The sequence below is a fragment of the Triturus cristatus genome, chromosome 6 (assembly GCF_964204655.1).
Source record: "Triturus cristatus chromosome 6, aTriCri1.1, whole genome shotgun sequence".
Classification (NCBI taxonomy): domain Eukaryota; kingdom Metazoa; phylum Chordata; class Amphibia; order Caudata; family Salamandridae; genus Triturus; species Triturus cristatus.
In genome coordinates this window covers 1,679,654,172-1,679,661,665 of record NC_140589.1, presented here as the reverse complement: position 1 = coordinate 1,679,661,665, position 7,494 = coordinate 1,679,654,172, and the positions used below count along the sequence as shown (strand labels likewise).

General features: G+C 43.6%; 1 protein-coding gene across 1 annotated transcript in view; it reads left to right on the top strand.

Annotated features, from left to right (window-relative positions):
- The first annotated feature begins 337 nt into the window (after positions 1 to 337).
- LPGAT1 (lysophosphatidylglycerol acyltransferase 1) overlaps positions 338 to 7,494 on the top strand; it is a 601,684-nt gene continuing 594,527 nt past the window's right edge. The window contains exon 1 of the mRNA XM_085612858.1: positions 338 to 888. The gene's annotated coding sequence lies outside the window, so the exon portion shown is untranslated. The remainder of the gene's footprint in view (positions 889 to 7,494) is intronic.

Below are 7,494 nucleotides of genomic sequence, written 5' to 3'. Positions count from 1 at the left end.
TCACACATAGGCAATCTGAAAACCCTGGCTGCTATGGAGATTTAAACAAAATTATTGAAACGCACTACATACAGATCCTTCGTAGAAGCCTCACAAAGAATCTCAATCGAGAAATTATGCCAGAACAAGGTGCCATAGCCGAAAAAAGCGTCGTTGCAAGAGACTAAGGTTGCGAAGACGCTGGCTCGAACCGGGGACTGCCTACGGCTGCTCCCAAAAGCAAACCTCGAGAGTAAGCGGCCGCTTCCGAGGAACAGAGGATGAGCAGCTGCGTGGAAGAGAGCCAAATGAGCTTCTGCACCTCAGGGGCAGAACCGTGGAAATGAGCTACCCGCGAGATTGTAGCCTGGAGATGAGCAGCACAGGATCAAGGTCTAGGGACTAGCGCGGGGACAAACCGCCACTCCCGTACAGCGGGGCCGTGACGGAATAAACTCGTGACACAGGCGCCCGCGCGCTGCACCGCGCCTCACGGCACTCTGACCCTGCTTCCGCTCCCCCTCCCCTCACGCCGCTCCTCTGATGATGCTATCGCCGGTGGGCGCGTGGGGGTGATGCTGCCAGTTCCTGGTTCGCTGGCAGCTTCGGCACTGCGACCAATCAAAGCCCGCATTATAGTGCGAATTGGAGGACAAGGGGGAGAGTCCAGCAAAGCAGTCCGCGCCGACCCTCCTCCTCCCGCCCCGGCCAGGCTCAGCCATCGGGACTCCATGGGAGGGGGAGAAGCCGCGCCTCCTCCCGGGCTCCTCCAGCAGCATTGGCGGCGGCTCGGGGTGCGTGCTTGAGTTGCTGCCAGCCGAGAACGGAGGAGGGAAGCCCGACTCACTCAGCATGAGCCACGAGCCCTGTGGGAGGCACTAGGACCCAGGGCCGTATGAAGGACAACAGGTAACCATTATTTTTCAGGGCATTCCCAATCGCTGTCACCCATCCAGGTTCTGCATACCCCTCCTGCAGCAGTTTTACAACCTTCCCTACCAGCATGGAGTTACCAGTACATCATCTGACAGCATCAGTATTTCCTGCGATTAGCATCACTGTGCCACCCTTACTAACATTAGCATGCCTCGTACCAACATCAGTGCGCCCATGTACTTGAATCATATCAGTTTATCATTACCATCCGTGCCATTTCTAGTGCACATTTGGCAAGCAGCAGTGTATTTACTACACCAACATCATTGTACAACAAGCTGGTATCCGCATACTACTCTTACTCGAGATCAATATACCACCGTTATCATCGTTACAGTGGTTTACCAACAATGAAGTATCATTCACAGCATCTTTCAATGAGCAAGCATCATCGTATCTCGTATGCCCCCCCCCCCCTCCGCCATCATCATAGTAGCCCTTTTTACCGGCATCTGTGTCTCCCATGCCATCAGCGTGCCTCACGCCTGGCAGGATAAGGTCACCCCGTTCGATGCACACGTCCGAACCCCCCACCCTCGGGCCAGTTCACTTCCCCCTCTACAACTGCTCCCGACTGCTGTCTCCAGGCACACCTTATTTTCCAGAGTGTAGGCCATACATACATTGGTGTGCGCACAACAATCCTCATTATTCACTGGTCATTTGCATATACAGAACTGCTTGTACTTGAACGTATTTTTATGTCTGTGCGAGGCCATTCGACCCTGTTTATTGTATATGCTGTATTACAACCCAACAGTGGATTGTTCACTATCAGAAGCGTCTGAGATTACCAACCAATTGAATCATCCAGTCAACGCCAGTGTATATACTCTCCTCCCTTCTGTGGGTTTAGTGTCTGTGGGTCAATCATTGGGTTCTGACAGCCAAAGTTTATCCTGGACAGAGAGCTTCAATTGCACACCGCGTGCGTTGAATCCATGTGCACGTCTTTACCGGTTTCGTTTTGCACTTGCATACAGCTTCTCTCTCCTTCATATTCTCTTTTGGGTCAAGAGACTTTATAAAGCGCACACCGTGAAAGAAATGATCTCCGAGCACCTTTATTCGAAATATTTACTTTTGGGTCCAAAAAGGGTGGTGTAGGGTCATTTGCTGTTTTTTCCCCATTTGTTTACATGAAACAAGCCCTTTTAAACGTGTGTGTGATATGATACTGCAGCATGCCCACAGAAAGCATCTCGCCGTCAATCCCAGTAAAGCAGAGAGAAAATGAAAGTGGCCGGTGTGTGTAGTGTAGAAAAAAGTGTAATCGCACGCAACAGAACTGGAACAACTAACTCGACGGGTTATTTGTGTGGTCGAGAGTTGTCCAATAACAACGCCCACGAAGAGCAGGCAGGAGCCTCTCGAAACGCTGCTGTCCAAGCCTATCATGCAGTTGGGATGTCAGATAGACGACAGCAGCAACCAGGGGCAACATAATCCACGGCCAAAAGTAAACATGTATAAAGACACGTGCACATAAGGAACATGTGCATATGAATAATGCAAAGCCCCAATACATCTCTCTTTCTTAACAAAACAAGAGAGTGAGAATACATACACCATAAGATAAGAAATGTTCAAACCAAGCTTTACAACAAAAGCAATAAAGTGAAAAATGAGGGTACATAGTATCACTTATTGCAAATAATAATTGTATTTTACAGGCAACACAGTTTTCCTTCTAGTACCATTGCCCGCGGAATCAGAAGTAGAAGTAGAAACATTAGTGCTGAGATCACTGACTCTTCAACCTCATCACTCGCTTCCTGGTAACTTGACTGTGTGAGTTTGAGATGGATTCATATCATTTACACTGACACATTCAGGAATATGAATAGCAGGCTGATACATGGAATTTGTGGTAACACTGCCAGAAGTAAAGTATTTTACCTCTACACCTACATCCCATGTAATGCAACTACTTCCCTCACGTTCATAAACCAGCGTCTTTTTCTCTGTTAACTCCTGGAATGGTTTGATACTTACAACCGCTCCTTTGTTCCAGCATCCACAATTTTTAAGCAAAACAGCAGAACATGTGACTTACAATTTGAGTAGGATATGAGAAATTTGACTCTCCATTAACCGTTTTTTTTTACCAACACCTAATCTCCTGTATCAAATTTGAGGAACTCTGCTCAAATTCACGCTCGGCCTTTTTTTTTTATTTATTTATAAAATTCTCAGTGACACATTCATCCACACTAGAGTGAGATTTCAAACCCTTCTCAGCCAAATGTTGACCAGAGAAAGCAGCCCAACTGGGAGCAAGATTAGTTCTTGCATCTCTTCCTCTCAGTAAAAAGAAAGGTGAGAAACCTGTGGTGGAATGTGGTGTGTTCAGATAGCTCCAAACCTTCTTATGCAGATATGTGCGTACAGGTAGATTGGAAGTGAATGCGGTTTGAATACCTTGTTTGAAGAATTTATTGTATCTCTCTACTAATCCATTGGCTTCCGAAAAGTAAAGGGGTGTTCTTTCTTGCTTAATCTTATATTTTCCCAGAAATGGTCCATTTTTTGGGGCACAAAATGAGTGCCATTGTCAGAAACAAGTATTTTTCGGATTTCCTCATTAATGAACACTTTCTCTAAGAATTCAATAACTGCCTCGGTAGTAGGCATAGAAACAAATCCATAAGATAACCATTTAGAATAATAATCTGCTGGTACAATCAAAAATGTCTTGTTCCGTGGAAACTTATGAAACGGTCCTGTAAAATACAATGGCCACTTTGACCCAAGGTTGCTCAGGTAGAGGATTAGTACTAGCCTTATGTATGTTGAGTTTCCAGTGCTTGTCAGATACCAAGCGTTCCGGACACTTATTTACAAAATGCTCAACACAAGCATCCATGCCTGGCCACCAATAATATTTTCTAAGTAACTTTTTGATCTGCAGATACTCCAGGATGCCCATCATGCGTCACACAAATCAACTTGTCTTTCAAACTTTCAGGTGGTATAAATCAATTTTACCTAGTAACCAGACCATTTTCTACAGACGGTTTTGCAGAAACTTGTTCATAAGGCACCATACATTTCTGCAGATTTCTCACCGGTGGCCAGCCTTCTAAAATGTCTTTTTACCCCCGAAAGGACCATGTCCTTGTCATAGGCGAACATCCATTGATTCTCAGAGATACATCCCATAGTGTGTTGTGAAGCATCCATGACAGACACCGCACACTCCTGTTCTTGACTTAACTCACATTCACACACTTTCCTAATAGGCAGACAAGATAGTCAATCCGCTCTGTAATTGTTCCCACCCGAAATATACCTCACGTTAAAATCATACTCCTGTAATTGAAATAGCAGCCTATCTAGTCTGACTGAATCCGTTCCATTTCCATTCATCAGATAAATCAAAGGTTTGTGGTCGGTGACCAATTCAAAACTATTTCCCCAAAGGCAAATTTAGAATTTTTCTACCGCTAACATCTGTTCAGTTGTTCTGTAGTGAGTTTCAGATTTGTTCAGGGTACGTGAATTTTAAAGCTATAGTTCGCTCTTTGCCACAATGTGACTGAGTAAGTACTGCACCCAGGCCAACAGAACAGGTATCCACTATAACAGCACACCTGTCAATACTGAAGTAAGGCTGTAACGCTGGTGCAGTGACAGTCCTATCCTTAATTACTTGAAAAGCTTTATCCTGCTCCTCTGCCCAAATGAACTTCTTTTTAGGTCAAGCCTGGGCAGCAAATGCGCTGCTCTGCGATGCATGCTGTATTTGGGTATGGACTTGAAGATTCACCCATCTCTTCAATTGACTCCTGTTACTGTCCTTTCTAAATCATTGCTTTTCATTCACGAATAGGCGTAGTAGTCTCTCCCTAGTACCGCCTTGTCTGCATTTTTAACCTCCCATGAGGATTGGACTTTTTACTTGTGTTGTTACACATTCTACTTTATCTAGGCTGTGAGCACTATTTTCTTCAATGATTATGCAAATCACTACGTGCTTTCCTACAAGCAGCACGCTGCCCGCTTTTATTTTAATGACTAAATTCGGTCCGCTTTAACTATAGCAGCTGCACTTATTTATTTAATTTGGCAGCGCAGTCCGCTTTAACTTAGCGGCCGCAGTACGATTTTTTTTTTCTTTCTTCAGTGAAAGCCCCCTTACCATGCTTTCACTTACATAGTGGCCGCGCCCCTTTCTTTAGACGCTGCTGCAGTATTCAGGTTACAGAGAGCCACGTTTGAGGAAATGGGCATGCCCACAAATAAAGTAAAAGCACAACATGAGGCACTTTTACCCCCAAAAACCCATTTGTTTGTGAACAAATGTTTTTATTAGGTTTTTTTTGGGTAAAAGCGTCCCGTGACGTACTTTCACTTTAATTGTGGCCACGTCCCTTTCTTTAGACGCGGCTCGCTGTAACCTGAATACGGTGAGCAGTGTCTAAAGAAAGGGGCGCGGTCACTATGAAAGTGGTCTCGCATTTGCGAGAGTTTGAACTATTGGCAATGCCTTTTATGTATGTGTTGGTTTTGAAAACACAAATAAAAAACCTTGTCATTTACGATGCCAATATCTTAAACTCTCGCAAACGCAAGACCTATTGCATTGCAAATGCTTGTTCCGAATCAGACATCTCAAAGGTTCAACATAGAGAGCATAGCCTTGGGCAAAGCGTGCATATTATTCACGGAGTCCTAGAAACAACCTCCGTGAGTGTTTGTCAGTAGGCAGGGGTGCCTTCCTGATGGCGTCAAGGAGATTTTTTGGGGTTTATGCCATCAACATTAATGGTGTGATCTAAACAGTCTAGTTCCTTTACAAGAAAGTTACACTTTTCTTTGGATACTGTCATACCCCTCTCATTCGAAATACCAAGAACAGTCACAGTGGGGCATGGTGTTCAGCGATGTCCTTTCCATAAATCAGAATTTCGCCTTGAAATGCCTGTACACCCCTGATGCCTTTAAACAGAGTCCATCAATTTCTGGAAAACACTAACCGCTGCTGCTAAGCCAAAAGGTGATCTCAGAAATGTAAAGGCGCCAAAGGGTGTTACAAACATAGTCACATATTTTGAACGTGGTTACAAAGAAACTTGATGGTTCTCCAATTTTAATTCGATCACGGAAAAATGAGGCTCTACCTATTGCCATTAACATCCCTTGAATTTTCGTCAACAGGTGGCAATCCACCAGAATGTTCTTGTTCAGCCAGCGTAAATCCGCACATAGTCGCAATTTGCCTTTTTTTTTTTTAAAGACAATTGGCTGCTAAATCATGCAATTTGAGTATCTTAACTGCTGTCCGCTTGCACCAAAGATAAAGGCCTGCAAAGTCTGATTGTCCTTGGCAACTAACTGCTTGCCGAGTTGTTGGGCAGCATGATTTGGACTCCCCTGCACGTTTTTCAGTATTTGACTCGGACCTAGTTGTTTTCATCAAGGAAGATTGTTTTCAGAGGAAATCCTCCGGCTTGGATAGGTACAGATCAAAGACATGTAGTGTTTTATGCCCAAGACATAATGTTTGGGATCAAGGAAAACACATTTTCATGTTTATTTTGTCCTTGGGACAAGTAGGCATAACAATCCCCTGTAGCACAAAAACTTTGGCTGCCAATTTACACTACCACATTATAGATCTGGGAAGAGCATTGTCTGCACTTAAGGTAATATTTATATCCGTAATTAAAGTTGTTCGAACTTGTATTTATGGTTCATTAATGCAAAGCATTTATTCTTGGGGTGAGTGCGCTCTTACGAAATGTTCTAAGCTCGGACTGTACTACTGACAGTGGTTCCAGTATAAAAATGTGTACACACGTTTGCAAAGTTTAACAATATGAGGCTACAAATAATGCTCCCAGAATGCTCTCTGAGTAGATGCAAATATTTCCAGAAGCTTAACCCCTTCAGCGCGGCGCGGATTACCGCGCCGTGCTGAAGGTTCGTTGCGCGGTGAGGCCGTGACGGAGCGGTTCCGTCATACGCACAGCGCGACCGATGCGCATGACGGAACCGCTCCATCATGCGCATCGAAAGGGTTAAAAGCAAGTTTGATGATTCTTTGCTTTCAAAGTAAAAGGTTCACAAAAAAATGCAACAAGGAAAAAAAAATACTTCTGTGAAATTTTATGTACTATTTCTTTGAGGTATCATTTAGTAATATGTGTTGATACATGCGATTATTTTCCAAAATATTCATAATGGAAAATCATTATAACCAATTTCAACAAGATTATAGGAAATATGAAAATAAAATAGCATTGGCAAAGCCAATAGGTCTGACATTGGTGGTTAACCTTTTCTTTTTGTCAATGCATGTACTTTTTTTAATATGTTTTTGCAAAAAATTATTTTTGTTAAAGTTGCTGGGCCCTCACCATTATAACAAACGTTGGTAAAAAGTAAAAATATTTTTTAGTCTCATAAAACACAAATTGCCACAGTAGGCCCTGGCACTGAACAAAACTACTGTGTGTGCCGATATGCTACTTGTAGAATGCCGTCACTCGCAGTGAAGCCAGACGTCACATAGATAGAATTTTAATAAAAACAAAAGGTCTTGGTTAATGCCGGACTTAATTAAGGACCCAATTC